The sequence below is a fragment of the Symphalangus syndactylus genome, chromosome 18 (genome assembly GCF_028878055.3).
Source record: "Symphalangus syndactylus isolate Jambi chromosome 18, NHGRI_mSymSyn1-v2.1_pri, whole genome shotgun sequence".
NCBI lineage: Eukaryota > Metazoa > Chordata > Mammalia > Primates > Hylobatidae > Symphalangus > Symphalangus syndactylus.
Window position 1 is genome coordinate 88,855,605 of NC_072440.2, and position 26,400 is coordinate 88,882,004.

A 26,400-nucleotide genomic window follows, 5' to 3' on the forward strand; every position below is an offset into this window, starting at 1 on the left:
GGGTAGGATGGGGTGGGGAGTCAGGCAGGAGGGCAGGTGGAAGCACAAGACCTCTTCAGTTTGGAAAGCCCACTGCCGCAGTGAGAGGGCAGGACCCACAGTGGAAGGTGTGTCTGGATTCATCCACTCTTTCAGCAAATACTTACAGTGTGTCTACAATATGCCAGGGACTGTGCTGGGCTTTGGGGACAGAAATGAGCAGGACAGACCCTGCCCTCAAGGAAATCACAGTCTAGCTGAGGGGAAAGATGAACAAACTACTCCAGGGCGATGGACAGAATAAGACAGGAGACGATGTTATGCTACAGGGCACTGAGGAGGGGCGTCTTTCCCAGCCCTGGGGGAGGGATGTGCTTAAAGAAAGAGTCCCAGGTGGTCTCTCCCACCACACTGGACACAGCCTCAGTAGAGGGTGGGGGTTGTGGTGGCAGTAAAAGTTCCAGGGAGAAGAAACTCAAGGCTAAAAATCCAGGCTGAACAAGCCCACAGTGTTGGGAGAACTGCAAGCACTTCAGCAGAGCTCTAAAGGGTCTACGAGGGGAAAAGAGCAGAGAAAAGTGAGGCTGGAGGGGAGAGAAAGGTGAGGCTGGAGGGGAGACAATGCAGTGATAAAGATGAAAATCCCAGGGTCAAGGCTGCGTGGGTACAGAGCCTCCTTCCACGACTGACTTGCTCTGTTCACCTGGACAAACGACTTCATTTCCGTCTGCTTCAGTGTCTCCATCAGGAAAGTGGGTATCACGGCAGTGCCTACTGCATGGCACTGTTGTCAGGATCAAGACAAGGTACCTAAAGCTCGAGGTTCAATATATGTAAGTTTGGTGACATGTGCTAAGCCAAGGAGTATGTGAATTGTGCTCACCTGAGTGTAAACGCTTGCAGGCAGATGATTCACTTCGGTCCCTCCATGCAGCCACACATGGAGGCCACACAACAAACGTGTATCCCCAAATGAGATCTCTAAGTCATGGCTCTAGCAGAAGGCTGTCAGGATAGAATTGGTGCCCTGGCTCTGGATGGAGAATGAATGGGCGGGGAAAAGCTTAGAGGCCAGGAGTTGAGTTAAGAGTTTGCTGTCAGTTAAGAGGTTGCTGTCAAATCCCATAAGAGAGGATGGAGCCTGAACCAAGCAGGGGCCTTGGTGGGAATGGAGAGAGAGGACAGAGGCAATGACGGGAAGAAGGCTGATGGCCCCGGGGAACAGCTCTACATTGGGGTGGAAGGAAGAGCATTCAGGAAGGCTCCCAGGCTACTGTCAGGGCCATGAGATAGGAACCCAGGTGGAGGAAGAGATTTGGGTTGGGGTTGGGGAAAGAGGCTTGAGATCAGCTTCAGAAGGGCTCAAATGGAGGTGCCTGTGGAATATCCAGGGGAGATGGCCCTTAGTGAGCTGGTGTCATTGGTCTCACAGTCAGCAGTGGGGTCAGTACTGCAGATACGGATTTGGGAACCATTATTTTAGGGAGCCCATAACAATACTGAAGAGAGAATGTGTACAGTGAGAAGAACAAAGATGGAGCCCCAGGAGGGGTAGAAAAAGGGAACTTGGCCAGGAAGGCCACCATGTTTATTTAGCTGGCAACACACTAGACACCCTCTATACCCGACAGGTAGCAACGGATAAAATGCAGCTTCTCCAGGAAGAGTTTCAGTAAATCACAGACAATGATCTATTGACAGAGAGATGAGAACAGCTCAAAAGACAGGGTGATGTGAACCTCACAGGCAAAAGAGGACAGAGTCCCTCCAGCCCAAGACTGCGACACCATGTAGCATCTCTTGCATTTGCATGAAGAGACCCTGGACTTGAGTCCCGGCTCTGCCACCAACTCACTGCCCTGGTGACCTTGGTGTATCACTTGCCCTTTGCTAGATGAAGAAACTGAGGCATGGACCTGCAGAGGACAACACAGCCTGTCCTGTCCATTCTGACAGAGGAGGGAGGGAGACAAAGGGGGAAAATGCCCACCAAACCGCAGCTGCAAGACATCCAGTCCCACTGGAGGGCGGGGCTTGGATGACCCTAGGTGTTTTTCTAGAAGTAGAGCTCTGTGAGGTCAGGGCTTCCGAACCTGGGATGCATCAGTGTTTCAGAATACAGCAGCTTCTTTCCAGCATACAAGTGTTAGCAGAGAAGAAATACACAAGACTCCCCAGGCTCAGGGGATGTTATCACTGCGCCCTCAGGTGCTTGTTGCCATGAAGGTGTAACTCCAGTAGGCACAAGAACAGATTCTAAGCCATTCTGGATAATTTAGGATCTGCCTCTAGAAAGCTGTTTTGATCAATGTCGACCCCTCAACCCAACAGTGTCACCAATTTCTTATCAGCTATTGATTACACACTTCACCCATGTCTTCTTATTCACTGCTCACTGCAACTCTGAGCAGTGAGTGTTACTATCTTTTACAAAAAAATTAAAAAATATATACAGGGTGTGGTGATGCACACCTGTGGTCCCAGCTACACAGGAGGCTGAGGTGTGAGGATCGCCTGAGCCCAGGAGGTTAAGGCTGCAGTGAGCTGTGATCGTGCCACTGCATTTTAGCCTGGGCAACAGAGTGAGAATCTATGTCAAAAATAAATAAATAAATAAAAAGACTACCTTTAGATCTAAGGATACATAAATAGACTAAGGGGATTAAAAAAAACAAACAAACAACAAAACAGGACCTCAGAAACCTTCATGCAAGGCTACTTGATTAGTAAGGGGCAGCTCTGGGATTTAGGCCCATCCTGTCTGGCACTGAAGTCCTAGTCTTTTGGGTTTCATGGACTACTAAACCTCCAAAACTTGTGGGAACAAATAATAGCTTTCCAACTTCACATTCTGCCAAGTAACAATAATGCTTTAAACATCAAACAACCTAATCACCTTCGCTTCGCAAAAGAAAGAACGTTTTTAAAATTCACATATGCACAGACACTCAAAGAGACAGCGAAGAAACACCTTTCCTTCCAGGGCGGGTTCTCAGCACCTGAGCCCCTGCCTTGTGTCTAGGAAGCTAAGACACAGCTAAGCCCCTGCCTTGCTGTGGAAGCTAAGCCCATCTTGCATTATAGAAGCTGAAAATGGCAAATTCGCTTACCTCCCTTAGTCCACCAACAGGACGCACTGACACACACTTTATATCAGAAACTGGTGACCCAAAGGAGTGGGGAGAGCGCAGAACTGCAGCATTTGCAGCACCCACTTTTGGAAGCTTGGTGGTGCTGGTCTGGACCAACTGGAGGTCTGACCAGCAGGGCAGCTGTAGGGCCTTGTGGGGCCAGATCTGGGTATGACTGTTGTCATTCCCGGCCATGTGGCCTCTGAGCCTGGTTCTCCAACAACCCTGGAGATTCTGGGCTGACTAATATCCTTTTAATAAATTCCTTTTCTGCTTCAATTACCCAGGATTGGTTTCTGTTGCTTGCAACAAAGAATCTTGGCTGATAGAACATAATCTTAGAATAAGGACAGCACTTTAAATGCAATGCATTTAGTTCTATGAAAAACTGACTGCATGGTATCAGTACTTTCCTCTGTTTGCTGCAGACCAGTCTGAGACTGGCAAGGATCTGTAGACTGGCATTTGGGGCTATGCTATATGGCTTCCCCCATCGTCAAGGGATAACACACCAGAATCAGAAGCCTCATCATGGGTCACTCCCTGGCTGAAGCATCTCCAGTGGGTCCCCATGCCTTTGGGAGAAAGAGGCTCAAATTGAGCTCTCCAGCCCCATCAGCCCCTCCCACTCTCCCTGTATAACCTCTGTACTTCAGCTGACATGCTTTCCACCCAGTCTGCAGGACGCAGCCAGCCTGAACCCACTCCACACCTGCTTCCCCTCCCACTGGGGGTCTCTCCTACTCACTGTCTGTTAATTTCTTCCTTTTAACAATTTTCTTTCCGAGAGGGGATGGAGACATCTCTTTCTCCCACAGCATCCCTCCCACCCCCCCTGCACAAACACATCTGTCTGCGCAGCCCCCGCAACTCCCTGGTGCCACCCACTTTGTCTGCCCAGTCTACCTGAACCTTCCCTGCAGGGGTCCGGCCCCAGCTCACAGGAAGCTTTGCACATTCATTTGAGATCCACTTTGTCTCCTCTTGCTCAGTGAGATGGAGAACAACTCATCTCTGTCCTCCACAGGAGGATCCTTCAAAGACAATTAAGTCCCTCCTCAGCCTCTTTCTTCTGAAATGAAATTATCCCTAATCCTTTATCCTGTCTTCAAGAGTTCTGTTTTCCGGTCCTTTAATGGAATGGACTCCATCCGGGGAACAGCACAGCTAGGAGGGCTAAGAAGCTCAGGCATGGGGTTCACAGACGTCTGTGAGAACAGCAGCCTCTTTTCAGATCATTTGCCAAGTGAAATTACCGTGTGAGTGACCAAAGACTACCCCGGGTCACTCTCTCTGTGCCCGATGCCACCTTACCCCACAGCAGGGTGCAAGGCCTCCCACCGCACCTGTGGGGGAAGAAGGCACACATTACAAAGGAAGGGCAGGAGCTAGGGACAAACTCAGGGCTGTTGATGCCACCTTCAGAGCACCGGGCTTGGTGGGGACAGATGCACAGCTTACAAAGGGAAGGAATGGGAAAATGAACAAACATTCCAAGACAAACACTGCATGGCCATGAATCTGTGGTTTTTTCCATGAGGTTAACGGTTTCTTTCAAGGTGGGGACCAGGTTGTTCTTTCTCCCATCTCTCCCCAGGGGTGGGGACTCATTTTGGCATTGGAGAGGCATTGGGAGAGGGAAGATAAGGAGGTGGGTCTTAATAAATGAGCAGATAGTTACATGAATTTTCAATTAACCTCTGCCCGGTGATGGCAGTCCTGGCTCAGTGGAGTAGAAAGGATGATATTATGAAACCCACGTCCATGTCTGGAGTGACCATATGGTGACACCCATGTCCATGGGTCTGTAGTGACCAGCCCTCTGCCACAGAGAAAGTGGATCACACAGCATGTGGGCAGTCAGGATGGGGATGGCTGGCCCTGTGGTTGGCTTCAGCATGGAGATGGGCTCATATGGCTAACTCAGTGCCAGCACAACTCTGCTGATGAATTATCTTCAGTACAAATGATCCCCAATGTGAGGTCTGGGAGCTGCCTTGATCCTTTTAGTAGAAAACACCTTGTATCTCAGCTACACCCCGCGAGTTCACCAGGCCCAACGCCTCACAGTGCCATGGGTTCATTACATGCATCCTGGGCCTCACCTTTCCACCAGATGAAATAGAGAACTGCAGGCATTTTTTTTTGAAGACAAACGAGAAAATTGCCCAAAGAACCAAGTAATCTTCAAATGTCAAAAACATCTAGTGCGTGAATCACGCTTAAGTAAGAGCATAGGAATTTGGCAAAGTGACAAGCAGTGGTTTACAACATTCAAGGTGACTTGGAAACAGTCAAACAGAAGCAGAGGGAGAAGGATGCCTGCGCTGCTGAACCAGCCATCTCCTTCCAAGGCCGACACCTGCCATTTCCCATTTTGCGAGCTTCTTGCAGAGGAGACAAGTGGTCCTCATAGCATCCCATGGACCACCCTGGCCAGCTACACCCAGTCTGTCAGAGGATTTCCGCAGTGTTGCCTTTGACCCCTGTGGAACTTTTTTGTCCAGGCCTGGGTGCTTGAAAGACCTTCCAAGATGCTTCTTGTCCACAGTAATCTCCACCCCCTCTGGTTCTCATAGATCTGTCCCCAGCTCCAGCAGTCCCAGGCTCTCTCCTTCCCTCAAGGTAGTGGTCCTGGGGTCCTCCCACCCCTCCTAAGCCTTGGAGAACATTCAGTCCACAAGGCACCATTGGCCCATTTAGATGCACTGGTTCAAGTTTGAGCCCTGCAGCCCACGTGCATATCCAGCATGCCTCATGATTCCTCTCCTCTTCCTTCTCTGTCCCCCAGTGCCCACATCTCACTGGACTGAGTATTCCAGAAAGAGCTGGTGAGGGCCTGGTAGAGCAATCATAAACACTGCTGGGGCCTGAATTCACAGCAATGGCATGAACTTGTTTGTATTAGTTCTCTGAAATTCCTCAACCATTGACACACCCTGAGCAGATCGTAGGCGTGATCTAGCCACTTGACAAGCCCACAGCACCCCAACCCTGGAACTGTTCAGCCCAGTGGTCTCAGGTCAGAGATGGCCCTTCCATCCTACCTCTACCACACACACACACACACACACACACACACACACACACACACAAATTTTTGCAACATACATACCCAACATACTCCAGGCGTGGAAACCACTTCACATTCCCACAACACTTCCTCTGACACATCTGTTTCTTCTGCCCCAAATGCTCTCACCACCCTTTCCCCAACCTTTGCTACATTTCCTAAGAAGCGTAGAAGTCAGACATGCCCAAAGGGAACTAAAAGTCATTCCAATGACAACATGAGTCAGAAAACATCCATGACGAAAATTCTGGCTCCTCCAGAAAGCTTTCAGTTATTAGACTGGGCCCATGCACAGAACCCTAAGTGACTCAGATTAGAAACTTATCTCCGCTCTGCCAAAAGAGCCCAAGGAGACCCTCAGAACCAGTCTTTCAATGCTGCTGATGCTGGGAGCTGCCATGCCCACATCTGGGAAGTGGAGAAGGCAGAACCAGCAGTACCTGTTAAGATTCCAGTGCAAGCTTGCATTTCCCAATGCAAGAAGAATAAGGATATTTTTGTCTCATCTCCTGACAGCGGGAATGGATGAGGCTGAGAAAACTCTTGTGGCACACACACAACAGAAGGAAATCTGGCCGACCTCACAACTCTCTTCTTGAGGTCCTGCCTTATTTGGATGCTACCCACCTTGGCAGCTTAGGGGTCATAACCCATCTCCCTCTCTCTACCCCCATGACCCATTACCTGGCCCTTCCATCCTACCTCGACCACACACACACACACACACACACACACACACACACACACACATTTTTGCAACATACATACCCAATATACTCCAGGCACGGAAACCACTTCACATTCCCACAACACTTCCTCTGATGCATCTGTTTATTCTGCCCCAAATGCTCTCACCACCCTGTCCTCAACCTTTGCTACATGTCACAAATCCCTAGGCCTGCTCTCACTCCCTTAAATGGCCCCTCCCTCACCTGGCCTCACAGGAGATTTGGACATCCCTATATTTCAGCATTTGTCACATGAACATTATAACCCCATCTTGTGCCTTCACCATCTTTATCCATGCCACTGTGCCTGGCACAGAGCAGGTGCTTAATAAACATTTATTACATGAATAATTAGATAAATGATCTCAAATTTAAGCACACAATTTAAGGGGCAAGGTATTTGAAGGCTCATTGTTCAGAAATGAGGGGCTGGGGGAGGAAGGGAATGCTCTGGTCAGAGGAGGGAGGGAGCAGGAGAGACTTCCAAGTTCCATCTCTGTACTCAAGAGACTCACTCTGAAGGGTGGGGCCTGTGAGTCTGGAGAGTAAGCAAGAGTTTACAGATGGGATGCTTTAGACGTGTGGTTTCCCATGTTTACGTCTCTTTTATTACCTCCATTCTTGACTCAGCCAGCACATGGTGGAGGATACACAGGAAATGCAATGCCCTCCTCCACACCTGAGAAGTACCGTCTTTGGAAGCCAGAGTGTCGTCACAACAAGAAGCAGCAAGAGGTCTGAAGAGGACTGCGGACCAACAGCTTGACCCTTACCACTAAGATTCTTCTCTCGGAATCTTATACGGATGATTCCTCGAAATTTCTGTCTCTGGCCCTGATGTCTCCTGTGAGTGAAAGCCAGACCCACACATATAACTGCCTATCTGCCACCACTGCCATGCCTCAGGAGTCCTCACACCCAGTTCTAAACAAAGCTCAGCTTTCTCCAATATACCTGAACCCTTCCACTGTTCCCAGTGCCCAGCACAGCACCACATCCATCCAGTAATCTAGGGGTCACCTTGAGACATCCCTCTCCTTTACTTCCCACCCTCGAATCCCCCACCCTAGCCTGCCCATTTACCTATCTCCACCTGCACCATCCCCTCAACTCTCTCCTGGACTCCCGCAGTCCTCTCCTAACTGTACCCCGTTTCTTCTTCCTTAGTGTTTCACAGTGGCTTACCACATGGTAGCCAGGGCTGTCTTTGCAAAATGCCATTCCCTTGCTTAAAAATAGTCAGCCAGTCAGTGCTCTTGCAATAAAGACACAGCATACCTATGCGGCTAGACAAACCCTGCATGGCCTCTCCCTCCTAATTCTCCACTCTCTGCCTGTGCCATGCTCCCCTCTGCTTTCTTAACGCCAGCTTCTCTGACCTTTTCGCCTCTCCTTGAAGGCGCCATACTCTCTCCTGCACATGTATCTCCTCTGCCTGGAATGTATCATCCCTGCTCCTTCCCCAGCTCACCCTCCCTTTAAATGCTAAGCTTATCATTTCTTTAAATCTCAGATCAGTTCTCATTACTCCTTGAATCCAAGAAGAGGCAGAGCTCCCTGTAATGGCAAGACCATCTTCCTTCATAGTGTTTATTGCCTTTTGCACTATCTGATAAACATCTGTCTCCCCCACTAGACTGTAAACTCCTTGAGGGAAAGAACCAAACATGGTTTTGCTCCCTGTCGAGTTCCAACACCAAGCACAGTGCCTGGCACGCAGAAGGCACTCCGAGATTTGCTGAACCATGAAGAATGGGCTTGGGTTCTATTGAGGGAAGACGCACTGTCTTACAGTCTGGCTTCATAGGAGATAGTTACAACACAGAGGAATTGCTGATGGCAACATATTCCTTCCGAGGAAGATTTTCAAGTGGGAGAAAAACAACCTTCCCAAACTGGCATAAAAAGCAAAGAGTAAAAGATGAGTTGTTCGTCCAACGGAGGAAACGCACACCATCAGAACATTCACAAGCCGTCTGTGTGGGGATGTGGGGAGATTCCGCCCCCACCTCCAGCCATATGCTAGGAAGAATCAGGGTAGGAGAAATCCTTGCCTTTCCCATAACTGATAGAAGGTCTTAATCTGGAGAAGATGACAATATAATGTGAGCTCAGTACAGCTGCGGAGAGTGAAGTGCCTAGATACTACGGTCATATTTCTGGTCAGCCTTTCTCTTCTTCTTTGCTCACTTCAAGGGGTTATCTTTGTGCTGTGAACGGAAACTCCTTCAGGGATCACCAATGGGGAAACTGATGTCTGACTGGTTCTTTATACTCAAGTTTGTCTGGCTGTGAGTGAATTTAAACCCAAGCTCAACAACAGGCTCTACCCAATCAGTCTGAGAACGTGTGTCCAGAACTAGCTCCCAAATTATTCTTTATGATTAGCCCCTCACATACCCCCCACAAGGCAGAACTGTGAACCCCAAACTCCTATCTGAAAGTTGCTCATTGGAGCTGTTATGGTTGTCTGTTGCTTCAGGGGAGGCCTACAAGGAAGGATTACTGCACACTAACACTGTATGCCTGAAATACATTATGCTACCAGGACTCGGGATTAGAGTCACAAAGAAACTTCAATGTGAAGACACAACGAGAGGCCGTTTTCCTTCAAATTAGAAAAGCTTCTTAAAAATGATAATACAAGCTCTCCCAGACATCCCTGGGTATACAGACAATCTTTTAGTACAATATCCAACATGTTTGAAGGCCTTAAAAAGAGTTCCATCCATCAGAAAGTTCAGTAACCCAGCAAGATACAAAATCAATGTACAAACATTAACAGCTTTTCTATTTGCCAGTAATAACTCATTAGCAAATACGTTGGGACAGAATGATCTCACTCTATGTATATGTAACATCTAGGAATGAAGTTTCTAAGAGCAGCACAGAGCTCATATGAAGAAAGCCACAAATGTTTACAGAGAGATATGGAAGTAAACTCAAATAAACACAGAGAGAGCAAGAGTAAATGGAATAGCACATTCCTGAATGAGAAGACTCAATGTTGTAGTCCAAATGTCAATTCTTTATAAATCAATTCATGGATCTCATCAAATTCATATGGATATCATGTAAAAAAAAAACTCAACAAGGTATTTTTTTTTAGCGTGAAATGCTTCTAAAGTTCCTCTGGGCTATAAGAGATATGTCAGAGATAGTAGCCAAAAATATTTTGGGAAATAATAATAATGAAGATGATTTGTACTACAGATTTTAAAACATACAATGAAAACTTCTGTATTTGAAACAGTGTGGTATAGAACTAAGTCTGAATGAAACAGAATAAACAGCCTGGAAACACCCTCTAGTCTATACAATAATTTATCAGGAGGCCAAGGCAGGAGAATCACTTGAACCCTGGAGATGGAGGTTGCAGTGAGTCGAGATCGCACCACTGCACTCCAGCCTGGGCGACAAGAAACTCCGTCTCAAAACAAAAACAACAGCAACAACAACAACAACAAAAACTCAACAACAAAGAATTTAATGTATGAGAGGTAGCATTTCAAATCAGGGAGGACAGAAAGATCATTCACTAAACGCAACTGGAAGAATTAAATGACTATTAAGAAAAAGTTAAATTCCAATCATATTTTATGACAAAATGAGAAAACCTGATAAAAAGTTGAATTTGCAAAATGAATCACAAAACAATTAGAAGAAAATGCAACTGCACAGATATCCAAAGCCAGGATGGGGAAGGGCTTTCTAAGCCTAAAAACAAGAGGGAACACTGAACAACAAAAACATTGATGATTCGTATAAGCAAAGTAAAGGCATCTATACAACCGAGAAACCATAAATGAATTTAGAAGACAAATGACAAACTGAAAAAAATATTTCCAACATTATACCAAAAGGTTAACATCCTCTTATGCATAAAGAGCTCTTAAAAATCAATAAGAAAAAAGATGAATATAAATAGAAGGACAGAGGACAGGTATGTCAATACGAAGAAACAAATGCTCCAACCCACTGGTAATCAAGGAAATGCAACCAAGACCACGAGATACCATTACTCACCTACCGAACAGACTAACATTTAAAAAAAATTATAATAGGATAGAATAGGGTAAAGTGAGTATTCACATGCTGCTCCACCTCTGACTTGGTAAAGCCAGTTCCAGGAATTAATCCTAAAGAAGTAACCCAAAATGTCCACAGATATTTGTTCATCAGTATTTCATTGCAACGTTATTTACAGTAGCAAATTACTGAATTATCTAAATGGCAAAAAGGAAAGACTTAAATAAGACACATTAATAGAATATAACGAAACATGGTCTTTTAAGATTGTTTCCAAATGAATAATGACAAGGGAGAAGCAATACAACGTTAAGAGGAAAAAAAGTAGGAGAGAAAATGATATATACAGTATGATCCCAATTCTGCTACAAAGTGACAAATAATAGATTCTAAAATGTTAATTGTTTTTTTTTATCTCTGGGTGATGAAATTTGCATGGTTTTTCTTTTGTTAAAATTTTCCATAAAGAACGTTACTTTTATAATTGAAAAATTATATAATTTTAAAGAGATCAAACCTTGGTAATTCTATTTCTAGAACTCTATGCAAACATGATCTCACATAAGTCTCATACCTACCCCATGAGGTTGGTACTATTATCTTCACTTGACATGCACAGATAGAGACCAGGGTGGATATTGTGACAGGCTCAATATTACCCTCAGAGCTGGACCTTGGCAGATGTGTCTGATACCAAAATTGTGAACCAAAATGATATAAAAGACTATCCACCAGAGAGTTATAGTAGGAAAAAAAAAAATACATCTGATGGGAATGGCATGCAGGCAGGATGGAATAAATGAAGACATCCGGAAGTGATGTTTAAGAATAATTTTCAATGACATGAGACAATGTGTGTTGTATACTAAAGTAAAAAAGCAAGATGCAAAATTTCATGTACAACACGGTCTCAACTAATGTAAAAATGCAAAGCAAAAGACTGTAGGACAATATGACAAAATATTAACAATCTTCTCTATACAATATGTGCGTGTGTTTTTTTGTTTTTTTTTGACATGGAGTCTTGCTCTGTCGCCCAGGCTGGAGTGCAGTGGCGCGATCTTGGCTCACTGCAACCTCCGCCTCCTGGGTTCAAGTGACTCTCCTGCCTCAGCCTCCCGAGTAGCTGAGATCACAGGTGCCCACAACCATGCCTGATTAATTTTTGTATTTTAGTAAAGATGGGGTTTCATCATGTTGGTCAGGCTGGTATCAAACTCCTGACTTCAAATGATCTGCCTGCCTTGGCCTCCCAATGTGGTGGGAGTACAGGCGTGAGCCACTGCGCTCGGCCTAGACAATACGTTTATTAGAGATTATTACTTTGTTGTTATACCTGAACATTTTACACAATGAATGTTGCCTTTTATTACCAAAAACTGTTCCACATTAACTTTCAAAAATGTGTATATCACCCACTATAATCCTATAACCCTCTTCCTTACACCTACTCATTCCTTTAAGGTCAAGTTCAAAGTTCATTTCCCCCACGAAGCCTTCCTGGATTTGCCCAGCCCATTCTGCTTGACCTCCAAAACCATGCGCTCAAAGGAAAGCTTCTTTTTTTTTTTACTCCTGGCTTCAGAAACTCTCAAAACGGCATTGTAGCTCTTGGGCTGAGCTCCTTATCAAGTATCCTAGAACCCCTAGGATGGGGAGCAAACCATCTCCTGCTTTCGAGTCTTGTGTGTTGTAGTTGGGAGCTGAGCTTGCAGAACTGGTGCCAACATTGTTGGTCCTCGTGGTTGGGGAAAGCGTGGACAATGTCATCAGCAGGATCTGTGGAACTGGATGCCGGCCCCTGACCCGAACCAGTCCCTGATGAACTTCTCATAGGCCATGGAAAAGGAGAAAACCTCAGACAATGCAGCAAATTTTCCAAAACACTAAATGTATTCAACTGTCCTCTATTCTGGGATTACATCCTTCCTACTCTTTGGTGTTAAAACATGCATTGTTTTGTCAAATGATGAGCTGATGAGTAGATGGTAATTTTTAAATGTCATTTTACAAACTAACAACTGGCCACATCTCGATTCCCTGGTTTCCATCATGTTTCATGGTCCGTAAAATAATAAACAATATAACTAACTTTTTTAGAAAAAATCGAGTTGAAAAAAAGGTATTACCTTTGTAATCCAAACAATATTGGTATGGATTGAAAAAAATTAGAATATTATTTGTTATGCATGAGAGAAGTATAATGCCTAATTATCCAATCAAAATAGCTACCTTTCCTTATCCCAGTTATTTTTCCTTATAACATTTACAATTATCTAAATCATACTCTAGTATTTGTTCTCCTTGTTTATGCCAAGTCTTCCTGTGGAGGATGTGTGTTCCATGAGGACAGGATGTCAGTCTGGCTCAAGCTGACACACAGTAGGTACTCAACAAGTACGTGTTACATACATAAAGGAAGGAACTTTGACCTAGAGAAGGTGTCTTAAAATACGAGAGATTCAAGTTTCGTGCGGAAGTCATCGATGGGGTCGACAATGTACTAGCATGTGGAACTCTGTCTGGAGAAAACTCGTGCAAAAGATTCCTTTGGTCCCCAGTCATTCTGGGAATAAGACATAAAAAGAGGGTAGGTAAACACAGAGGGCAGATTCCTGGCCGGACGCGTTGGCTCGCAGGCTCGGCAGGACGTATTAAGTGGAAGCATACATACAACTCAATTGCAAGCAGCTCTCCACTCCCTGCTCTGCAGAACGCTCTCCTTCCCCCAGGCCTCTCAGCTTCCCTTTAGAAAACAAATCGTTTTTACAGTAGTTGATGAGAAAATGCCCTCTTGTGGGCGTGACAGTGGACCACCTCGATCATGTCACGGATTTCTGAAAATGTGGTTATTCCAGAGAATTCCTTCACGAGATTTAAAGGGTTTCTTTTTTTTTTTAAATCTCAAACATCAATGCTTTGTTAAAGCAAAAATACATTTTCTAAGAGGCCATTAAACAGTCCTCAATTCGCTTCGGCGTGTCTAACTTAGCAATGCAAGTTCTGATGATCTTAAACAGCATCATCACAAAGATAATTATTCTCCTTTCTAAACTTCTGTACGATTTGCTAATGACTGAGTGACTTTTTTTTTTTTAATAGTCATCGCCCAGAATCTGCCTCTTTTCTTCTCCCAGGAAACCATCACCTGATATTGACGGGCAGCAATTGAAAATAATAAAATTATGTAAGATGAGCTTGTAATCATCAGCATTTCACAGGAAGCAAAACGCATTTCGTTCTGGCTGAGGAACAGAAAGTTTCTTCCTCATTTTAAATCTGTATCAGAGGTAAAGCCTTCTATTAAAACACAATTCTCTGTACACTTACAGCCTCTGGCAGGCTGCCAAGGAGACTATCATGGAACCACCGCTGCAGAGAAGTAGGCAGTCAAAGGCATCGAGGGTTGCTCCTGAGAAAGGAGGCGAAGTCTCCAGAATTCTTGGGAGGGCTCTGCCCACAGCTACCCCCACCTCTTCTGGCCAGGCCTCCCTCTTCAAATGCAAACACACATGCACACACACGCACACGCACACACCCTCTTTTTCTGGGAGAGGCATGGCAAAAATAAACACTGAGAAAATTCTTCCCTGTCTTTTGTGCCTGCACATACACACACACACACACACACACACACACACACACACTCCCTCTCTCTCTCTCTTTCTCTTTCTCTCTCTCTGGGTTTCTTCTTCCCCTTTCTTTTCTCTTTTGGATGTATTATTGTTTTCACCATCATTATTATTAATAAATTGCAAAGTCTGCAGTCCAGGACCTGGTTAATTGCACCTTTGTGCTGCATGTGATTTACAGGTACATGTGACCACTTGGGGGCACAGTTATTTGAGAATGCTGGCACTGGCATTCAATAAGGTATGCTTTTAAGGTTTGAAGCCTGCTTTAAGAAAGCCTCAAATCTTGACTCTTACCAGAGCCCCAGCATAGAAGAGAATCCTGAGAATTACTCCTTTAAGGTGAGTCTGAGATTCATTATAAGGGACATTTTTATATGGGATTATACAAAACCATTTGGTTCCTTTCCCACTTAAAAAATTGGTGGTTTAAAAATGTCTTCTACGTGGTGGCCTGTCCTTTCTCTGTTTTCATCAGTCTTAATGTCAGCATGGACATAAACACATGCTGCTCACTATGGGACAGGGACGGGCATGGCAAAATTAACTTTCCTATGATGGTTAATTCTTTTTCCTTGTTAGGTAAATTTTTATCTTTCCCAATATGAAAAATACGCTTATTATTTTAAAAACCAGAAAATGTTATGGTAGAAAGATGACCACTGTTAATATTATGGCACATTTTCAGCCTTTTTATCTATGTTCTTTGTTTTCATATACTTGACATTATAGTGTACACTATATATATAGTATAGTACATCTACAGTGAAAACTATATGTATATATACATATAAGATATATATGATTATATATGATATATAAGATATATACACATACATAGATTTAAAGAAATCAGGGATACATATGTATATGTACATATATACACACATATATAAGAAATCAGGGACACACATGTATTAATTAAGTTTCCTTCTTAATTAAAATCTGTTCTCTCAAATAACCAAACTTACAGTGAAATCACTTAAGAAACTTTGTTCTCAATATCCATAGAAATGTTTCATATTTTTCCCATGGTTTTCTGATCAGCAGAAAGGCAAGGAGGGTTATTTACACCACTTTTCCCCAACCCTCCTGCAGTGCGCAAACACACCTGTGAGGACAGGTTCTGACCCAAGACAGGCCAGGCTGTTCAGTTCATAGCTGGGCAGAGCAGGCTGCCGGGGGATGCCAGGGAGACACAAACCCACCAGAGAGAGGAGGAAGGACGGGGGCGCTGGGACTCGGATCGCACGGCCTGGGCTTTCACCAGGGGCCCCTAGGCCCAAGGACCTAGATGAGCACACACTAGGTTAGTGTCCTGGAAAGATTCTAATCCGGTGTGTGGGAAAATGGAGCAAAGTTTATCTTTTCAGATTCAGATGCACAGTCATTTCACGCCCCGGTGAAGGGATCCTTTATTGAGCCACACATTTTAGGAAATCACCCTTATTTCCATAGGACAATAGTCAACACTGAGAGAGAGAAAATCCACAAGGTTTGCATTTTCCACCCGGGACAGTGTGAAACAGCACTGGGCTCTCAGATGACCCCTCACCCAGATGGCCCTCCCATCCCCTCCTCCCGCCCATCCTTGATGCTCTTCCCATATCTGGGCTGCTGGGATTCCAGTTCTGGCTCTGCCCCTGGCTGGCAAGCCTCAAGTATGGCAATTCTCTTTTTCTGCCCCTCGCCTGTTGAAAGTGCAAAATGTGCCCAGCATTGGCCTAGATCCTTAGAGGAAAATCAACAACATAATATAAATAAAAGGTGAGGTGATCAGTTTCCACAGAAGCACATGGTCAGGTCAGCTGGGGACTCCCACACAGCCCTGAAGCAGTTACCTCGAGAACCTGCGTCAGGCAATCCTCATAGACGTGGGGACTGCTCCCTACAAAGCTGCAGAGGACAGGCAGGATCTGAACCTGGCAGAGCCTTCTAGAGAATGAAGAGGAGAGATGGAAGCTGAGGGTAGCCTCGGCCCAGCCAGACAGAGGCTCCTTGGACCAGGAGACAGTCCCTCTGCTCAGCAACGCACCTTCCTGCCCCTCCCACTACTTCGGGCAGGAGCAGATCGCTTCCTCTGTCCCAGGTCTCCTGTGCCCACACGTGAGCAGGCGTAACGTGTCAGGCCCTGACTTGCTGAGATGGGCTCCACACTCCACGTCTCTGTCATGTGAGCCTCTACACTGAAGCTCTGATGACCACACAGCCCTCGGCTCCTATATAGGTTCAGACACGATAGCAGTGCCGTCAACCTCATTGAGAGATGAATTCAGAAGTCCTTTAGAAATCACAGGTGCACATCCAAGCTGGGCCTTGCAAGTTTACCTCTCCCAGGTGAGGGTCAATTGTTAGCTGTCAGTGACCTGGTGGACTTAGGGTGGGGACCGGGGGTGTATAGAGTAAGGTTTCTGAATGGAGAGAGGGAAACCGGCATAAATACTTTTTCTCTTGGAGGGTCCCCAAATTCTCTCTGCTCCATGAGGTTCCCCAGTGACCACAGCCCACCCTGATCAGCCTGTCCTGTCTCCACAGCTCTCTACTGTAGAGCAACAGTTGAAGTTGTCACCCACACACTCTCAACTTGTATTGTCTATGGCATGAGACGAGGTACTGCCCAGAAACGTGGAAGCAGAGGAAACTGTCCTCTGCTGAAACCGGCTTTCACACTGATGAATTTGTCCATGTTACTGGAAGGCAGGAATTACCCACCCACCTCCAACAGGCCTACGAAGGCAGACATGAAACAACAAAGGTATTCTTGATGCTATCATATGAGGTAGCTATGCTCCAAGAGATTAACTTGCCTATGATTACACCATGTCCAGGTGGCCAGCTAGTGTTTTGAGCCCAGATCTATTTGCAACAAAGGTGTAGCTTTCCCCCTCCCACACCACTTAGAGACAAGATCTTGCTATAGCACTCAGGCTGGAGTGCGGTGGTGCAATCTTGGCTCACTGCACCCTTAACCAGGAGGTTAATCCTTCTGCCTCTGCCTCCCAAGTAGCTGGGACTACAGGCATGCACCACTACATCTGGCTTTTTTTTTTTTTTTTTTTTTTAGAGATGGGGTCTCACTATTATATTTCCCAAGCTGATCTTTATTAACTCCTGGTTGCAAGCAACCCTCCCACCTTGGCCTCCCAAAGTGCTGGGATTACAGGTGTGAGCCACGGTGCCCAGCTGCATGGCTCTGCATTAGGCCTCACCATGTCATGAGATGAGATACTACCCAGCACTGGGGAAATGGAGAGACACTGACCTCACTGTTGGACTCAGAGGCTACAAACTCACCCAAGAATGGGTCACAGCAGACAGAGCCAAGTCACTGGAAAGATAGAAAAGCTGTGGTGCTTCAGTCCCAGACTAATGGCTTTAACGTGGCTGAACAGCATCTCAACCAGCCTCAAGGCTTCGATCCAGAAAGGAAGAGGCCAAGCTGGGGACAGGCCACCCAAACCCTGCCTGGGGGAGGGGGCGCTCTACTCCTCCACCTCCACCCTAGGTGTTAAATCGTAAATTTAACTCTGTAATCCAGCTAGGCATGGAAGGGAACAAGGAAAACATGGAACCCAAAGGGAACTGCAGCGAGAGCACAAAAATTCTAGGATACTGCGAGCAAATGAGGAGCAGGGGTGCTCTCCTGAGCTACAAAGGAATGGTCGGGTGGTGAAGATAAAACACAAGTCAAATTTACTGGAGTTGTCCACCGTCGGCAATGGTGATCTTCTTGCTAGTCTTGCCATTCCTGGACCCAAAGTGCTCCATGGCCTCCATAATCTTCATGCCTTCTTTCACCTTGCCAAATACCACATGCTTGCCATCCAACCACTCAGTAATGGCAGTGCAGGTGAAAAACTGGGAACCATTCATGTTGGGTCCAGCATTTGCCATGGATAAGATGCCAGGGCCTCTATGCTTTAAGATGAAGTTCTCATCATCAAATTTCTCCCTGTAGATGGACTTGCCACCAGTGTCATTATGGTATGTGAAGTCACCGCCCTGACACATAAAACCCTGGAATATTTCTGTGAAAGCAGGAACCCTTATAACCAAATCCTTTCTCTCCAGTGTTCAGAGAATGAAAGTTTTCTGCTGTCTTTGGAACCTTGTCTGCAAACAGCTAGAAGGAGACGTGGCCCAAGGGCTCACCGTTGACAGCGATGTCGAAGAACACTGCGGGGTTGACCACGGCTGACAGTATGGGGATCCCAGAGGTGGCAGCAGCATCTGCAAAGCCTACATGCATATTGTTTTGCAACCTTCTCCACCATCTATCTCCAGAGCATTTCATTTTCTTAAACTGAAACTCTGCCCATTAAATGATAACTCTCTCCCCACATCCCCTGGCCACTACCATTCTACCTCTGTCTGTGAATCCAATCCATACTACTCTAGGTATCTCATATAGGTGGAACCCTCCAGTAATGGTCCTTTCGTGACTGGCTTATTTCTCTTAGCATAATGTCTTCAAGGTTCATCCATGCTATAGCGTGTGTGAAAACTTCCTTCCTTTTTAAGGCTGAATCATCTTCCACTGTATGTATCTAGTGTATTTTGTTTATTCATTCATCACTGATGGACACTTGGGTTGCTTCTACCTTTTGGCTATTATGAACGTGGTTGCCATGAGCAACACTAGTGTATAAACATCTGTTTGGGTCCCAGCTTTCACTTTTTTTGGTATAGGCTCAGAAGTAGAATTGCTGGATCAGATGATAATTCTATGTTTAATTTTTTGAAGAATGGCCATAATGTTTTCCATAGCAGTTGCACCATTTTGCATTTTCATGAGCAGTGCATAAGGGTTGCAGTTTCTCCACATCCTCACCAACACTTGTTATTTTCTGGTGTTATTTATAGTCATGCTAATGGATGTGAAGCAGTATATCATTGTGGTTTTGACTTCCAATTCCCCAATAATTAGTGATGTGGAGCATCTTTTCATGTCCTTATTGGCCATTGGTATACCTTCTCTGGAGAGGTGTCTATTCAAGTCCTTTGCCCATTTTCTAATGGAGGTGTTTGTTTGTTGAGTTGAAAGTACGTTTTAATTGCCACTGTGCTGGCCTGAGAACCAAGCCCCACCCTCCCCACTGCCGCATGCTCAGTTCCAGGCAGCAGTGTCACATCCTCCACCCGACCCCATCCCAGCGGCCCACTGGTCATACCCAGCACAGGAGTAAGGGCCCGATAGGCAAGTGCCTCCCATTTTCCTGGGACCAAGGAGACTATACTTGGCCCAGGTGTCTATTTGAGCTATCAAAAAATGTTTCTGGAGATCAGGCATTCTGAGAGGTGTACCAGGCATAAAAACAGCAGACAGTTGCAGCTGTCAAATTGTGACTTCACAGTCAGTGAGTGACCACCCCACCTCTGCTGCCTCCCCCAGAGGTCCTTGTTAACAAAAATGGCTTATTGTGTCTGTAGAATTAAGCTTTAAATTTTAAAACCTGAGCAGGGCCGTGGCTCTGAAAAGCCCTGCTCACTCAGTGATGTGAGGGAGAGTGCGTGGGGAGGGGCAAGGGCCAGGGGCCATCACTACAGCCCTCATCTAGAACTGGGGCTGGAGCCCCTGCCACAGGAGGGCCATTTGTGTGCCTTTAATCCAGCAAGGCAGCAGCAGGAGCTGCTCTCCTGACGAGGTTCTCCACGGCTGCCTGCGAGCTTCCCTCTGTCCCAGTCACAGGTACCTTCCAGGTCTCACAGCACAAATCCTCCCCCACCCTCCCTGCCATTGCCAGACCTCTAGCCAGGGGCCACTACAGCAGACCTTGTCAGACACCTGGGGCCAGGGAGGAAGCCTCCCTCAAGGTCACAAGTGAGGTGGTGACCTTATACAGAGAAAAAAAAAGCGACTTCCCTGAAACATGCTTTCCATGAAAATCATTTTTCTCAACTTGGGGGAAGAGACGAAACTTTAAAACTGAGAATCATCGTAGAAAAAGGCAGTTTCCCCCACATCATATGAAGCCATCCAGGTGCTTCTTTTTTTACAACATGTTGCCATAGATGGGTAGATGGGGAAGCTTAGGTGCTTCCCTTTGGCAAATCGAGGCTTCAGCAAGAAATATGTTCCTTTCGCAGTTTGAATATTATTTAAGTTTTGATGATTAAAGCTGGTTGGAATAGCATGAACCGAAGAGATTACAGCAGGCTCTCCTCTAGAAGGATCGGCCAGACAAGCGCACTGCCCGCAGCCTCCTGGTCCAACCAGCCCAACTTCCAAATGAGGTATGCACCTTTCCCAAATTCCACGGCCCTTAATTTTAGTTTGAAAAGCCAGGGCTAGGTCATCTTATATGTCTTCCCATTGGCTAAGTAAGCTAAGTCAATGGCAAAATAACTTACCCAAAACAAATAAGCTAATTCAATGGCAGAATAGCCTACCCAAATCTCAAGAGGTCAAAACAGGGCAGCATTGCAACAAATTGGCCTCAGGATGTATGTGGGTGGCTACCAGGGTCCCGAGCCAAGATCCTGAGGCTCTCACTCAGCATCCGGGGGACAGACTGGGGAGGCACCTAAGTGCAGGGGACGCAGCCCTCCTTATGGCCACCAACAATGGCAGTCAAGTTCCGGGCAGGACAGACCAGGCTGCTGCCCCTGCTAATGTGAGCACCACTGGGTTGGACAGAATTCAGCCCACTTGTTAACCTAAAGGTGGCAATGTTGGCCTCACTGATGAGGGATTCTAGACCCAAGTGTTATAAAATCACGGGACATGTCTTGCTTTGGCAAGACAACTGCAGCTAGGTTTCTTCCAGGCAGTTCTCTACGCCTATTTGCGGTGAAGGATCAGGTTTTGGGTTTTTGTTTACATCACCAATCTGTCAAGAACCAAAATGTGGTCCTACCTTGCATGATTAGCCCACACTCACACCATAGGCGGCTCTCCTGGTAACTCACCACGTGAGTCCAAGACCATGCAAACTGGTCTGTACCTAGTTAATGAGGTGAGCCCATGGATCATGCTGCCAAGGCAGTGTTGAATGCAATCGGAGTTTCTGTTGTTGTTGTTTTTTTTCTTTTTTGAGACAGTCTCGCTCTGTCGCCCAGGCTGCAGTGCAGTGATGCAATCTCAGCTCACTGCAACCTCTGGCTTCTCGGTTCAAGCAATTCTCCTGTCTCAGCCTCCTGAGTAGCTGGGATTACAGGCACATGCCATCACGCCTGGCTAAGTTTTGTAGTTCTAGTAGTGACGGGGTTTCACCATGTTGATGAGGCTGGTCTCAAACTCCTGACCTCATGATCCGCCTGCGTCGGCCTCCCAAAGTGCTGGGATCACAGGTGTGAGCCACCATGCCTGGCCTGCAGTCATAGTTTCTAAATGCTTATTCCCAATTTATCTCGGCACACACTGGTAATAGTGTGGAAACAGACACATATCTGTGACCTTAGCTGGAGTAGCACCATTTTCTACCCCTCTCTACTGTGATGGAGAGACAAGTCAATAACAACAGCAGCCAATGTAGGTGGTTAGGCAGAACCCAGTGGACCCATGGGTCACGGCCACAGCAGCATTCACAACCTGGTTCTCTCTGCTCTGGACTGTCTCACAGAATTTCTCAGGAAATTCCTGGACTGGACCACTCATTTCCATGGACTTCCTCGTTAGATGTGGTGCCCTGTCTCCTTCCTCCGTCACCTCAGCACAATTCATTGAGCTCACAGTATTTGAACAACGAATATCCAGCCTGTGCCAGGACCAAGGAAGGCTAAAAGACAAAGTCCTTCCCTTCAAGGACCACGATCCCCAAGACGAGTCCAGAAATAACCACTGATGTTACCGATTTGGCATATGCCAGTGCAGTTCTAAGCACTTGGCAAACAGGAACTCATTTAATCCTCAAGTATTTAATCTTCGTGGATCCAAATCAGCATATACCCCAGGAAGCCTTCCCACCACAAAGAAAGGAGGCAGATAGACCTAAGCCTTGCGGGCAAATTCAGAATTGAATTTTTGTTCCATTTGCAAAGATGAGGCCAGCACATTTCAGTCTGAAGGTACTTGAAATCATACTGGTGAGTCTCTTTAAATTTATTTCACACTTTAAAAGAAAATTAGCTGGACCTCAACTTATTATGTCAACTGTGATAATCAGTGAGCAATGTGGCTAAACATATGTTTTTTTTATTCAAATAAGCAATTTATATTCCCTAGTAAAGGGAATATTAGCTCTCTTCCTTCTCCATAGGTAGGCAGGTGTCTGGAGGACAAGCTCCTTCCTCCCTGTAACCCATCCAGCACCCATCATAGGCCTGGCACCCATGTTTGTTGATCTGAATTTGGGCAAATGCTTGCGTCTCTCTAAATCAGCTGCAGAATAGGAATACCACCACCGTGAAATCACCCATGCGACAGGGTGAGCAAAAATGAGATGCCACAGGAAAGGCAGTGCTCTTCCCACTGTGCCTTCTCAGTAAACAGTTATTCAATCTATCCTCATTTAGAAGCTCCAGGAGCTGAATATATATCCTTAAAGTTCCTTGGGAGGCTAAGCTTAGCTGCAGGTTTGATCCAGAAGCAGATGCTTAAAGCTGGAAGATGTGAAAAGTGAAGGTAAAGGAGAAAGGGAAGGTTGTTTTTGTTTTTTTGTTTTCAATCCCAATTTCACCATTGCTCACCACTTCTCAGTGTTACTAAATGACCAAAAGGAAAGCAGGGATGTTCTGGCCACTGTTGGGTCTCTAATTTGATCTAAGCCTTTGGCATTTGCTTTGCACAAAACAGAGATACAGAGTCCTCTTGTCTGCTCTTCCCTCACCGCCCACACCTCCAACTTGCTTCTAGGAGCTTTGCAGGGAAGCCTCAAGAAGAGGAAGTCTCATGCTTGACATTACCTCTAGGGTAGAGACAAGCCCAGGGGGAAGGGAGGGGCAGCAGCGGAGCTACACAGGAGTGACCGTGCCAGTGCTGGGCCAGCAGTCAGGTGGCACCAGCCTCCCCACACCCTGAACCTCCTGTGTGGTCCAGATCCCAGGCACTGCAACCACGCCTTTCTCAAGGAGAATCTCAGACTGAAGAAGTCCCTCCTTGGCTGAATGTAGGTTGAAGGAGTTAAAACAGAGCAAACACATTTTTGTGGTGTGTGCTCCAGGCTCTATTCACACCCATCTCGAGAAAAAACTAATATAAAGAATAAAAATAGAACAGAAGAAGTTGGAAAATACAGTGTTATCGCCCTTCCCAAACTGCCTCTGTGATTTCCAGGTGTTTCATTTTTTCCTTAAAACGATGCTTTTGTGAACTACTACAAATCTTGAAATCTGAGCACAGACAACACCCCACAAGGAAAGCCCCTGAGAGAGGACAGACGGCACAGATGCTCAGAAGCGCCAGACAGACCCAGGTTGTCACTGCAATGATGAAGCTCCAAGAGAGAATTAGTCTTCAAAATCTCAAGTCATAAATCCTAGAAGATTCCATCCAGATTAGAATTCATCAATAAGCATATTTAATAGATATATGCCCAAATATAGCATCAAAAATTCCACACAATGACAAACCATGAACATGTGACTACACAGCCACAGAGTGAAAAGAACATCCAAAAAGTCGGCTTTGATGTCTGTTATCTGACACCTTATCCGGGCAAACATTTTTACCAAAGAGTTTTGTGCCAGGCACCAGGCTATGCATCGGTATGCAAAAATGAACAAGCCCGGGTCAGCGATTAGTGGTTCTGGATGAATCTTTAAACCTTTCTACATTGTTTTTATTCTTTGATTTGCTATTTATTTACTATGCTGGCTCAAGATAGAAACAGATGCCATTCAAACACCTAAAAGTTCTCATTAGCCTTCCAGAAACCACAGTAAATGGAAGCAGGTGTGCAAATCCAAAAGGTATCATGAATGTTGGTGAGACTTGATTAATATTGTTATTTTAGCTCACATTCCTTCTACTAGATTGATTTTACATAAAATGTTAATTAGTATAGACAACACAGTACCTGGTATAGGCAGTGTGAAGTGGTGCAGATGCATGGGAAAAAACAAAGACACAGGCACAAGTGCACACACGAATAGGGGTGTGTGTGTGGAAAGGAAAACACAGACAGACTGGTAGCTGAGGGATCTGTGTTCAAACCCAGCTGAACAACGTGGCTAGGTTTGTGGCCTTAGGCCAGTTGATTACCACTGAGCCTCATCTTCATTTGTAAAATGTGGATAATCCCTACCTCAAAGCATTGATATGAGGATTAGAGATAATATATGTAAAGTACTCGGATATAGTGAGCAGCCATAACTGGAAGCTATTATTATTATTATATTATTGGGGCTTAATAAAGGTTTGGTGATTGAATAATAGGTAGATTAGCTGACCTCAAAAATCCACATCAACTCTAAAATTATGATACTAAAGATGGAATTAAAAGTTCACACATCAAATCAACTAGAGGGTATTTTTAACTATTGGAATTGTGATGCAAATGTCTTACGCTTTTCAGAATTACTGATAGTGAGACTTACAGAACACAATATATATACATGCCCTGGTGTGCGATTAAAACATTTATGATTGAAATTGAACAGGACTGGCATCTACGGTTTCTGAGATCTCTAGGGGTTGCTGCTGTCTCTTCTTCCACAGCTACTTTTCCTAAGCCCCCTTTGTAGAGCACTTCCCCAGGCCACTGTAATGTAGGTTTATGGAGGTTATCTGTTTTCACCCTCACAACCACCCTAGATAGCCACTACTGCTCCTTCCAATTTCATAAAAGAAAACTGAGGCTGGGTGAGATTAAGGATCCTTTCAAGGTCACACAGTTAGGAGGCACTGGAGACGGGACTTCAACGTGGACAGGAAGCCCATGTTTCTATTCCCTCTGCAGTATCACTGCAACTAGGACAAGTCCCCAAGCAAAGCATGAGATCAGAGAGACTCGGGAGGAAATGCATACACAGAAAAGGAAGAACAAATGTCAGTAACATCTACTGCATTCTTTATTGGACAGTATTCTGTGTGACTGCATTCTCACCAAGTCTCTTCAATTGAAAACTTATATAATTTGTTAGTGTTAAAAGTCAAAATAGGGCTGGGCGAAGTGGCTAATGCCTATAATCCCAGAGTGAACTTTGGGAGGCAGAGACGGGCGAATCACCTGAGGTTGGGAGTTCGAGACCAGCCTGACCAACATGGAGAAACCGCATCTCTACTAAAAATACAAAATCAGCTGGGCATAGAGGCACATGCCTGTAATACCAGCTACTCAGGAGGCTGAGGCAGGAGAATTACTTGAACCCTTGAACGTGGGAGGCAGAGGTGGCAGTGAGCCAAGATCACACCATTGCACTCCAGCCTGAGCAACAAGATCAAAACTCCATCTCAAAACAAAGAAAACATCAAAATAACAGCAATTCCACCTCTAGGTATAGACCCAGAAACACTGAAAACAGGATGTCTTATACTCCTGTTCACAGCAGCGTTATTCTCAGTAGCTACAACATGGAAGCAACCCAAATCTCCATCAACAGATGAATGGACAAACAAAATGTAGTCCATACATGCAATGGAATATTATTCAACCTTAAAAAGGAAGGAAATCCTGTCCCATGCCACAAGATGTGATAAACCTGGAAGACATTATGCTAAGTTTAACAAGCCCATCACAAAAGGACGAATGTGGCATGATTCCACTCACGTGAGGGATCTAAGGTAGTTAAATGTATAAACAGGAAGTAGAATGGCGGATGCCAGGGGCTGAGGGAGGTGGGAATGGGGACGTGATGTTTAATGGGTATATACTTTCAGTTCTGCAAGACGAAGGGTTCTGGAGCTTGCTTGCACAACAATGTGAATGCTACGAATGCACAGTTAAAAA

The 26,400-nt window shown here is 45.5% G+C and overlaps 1 protein-coding gene and 1 pseudogene across 1 annotated transcript in view; both read right to left on the minus strand.

Annotated features, from left to right (window-relative positions):
• The window catches only part of KLHL29 (kelch like family member 29), a 324,605-nt gene that overhangs the window by 292,776 nt on the left and 5,429 nt on the right, over positions 1–26,400 (minus strand). The window lies entirely within an intron of this gene.
• On the minus strand, positions 18,096–18,914 carry LOC129468174 (peptidyl-prolyl cis-trans isomerase A-like; annotated as a pseudogene).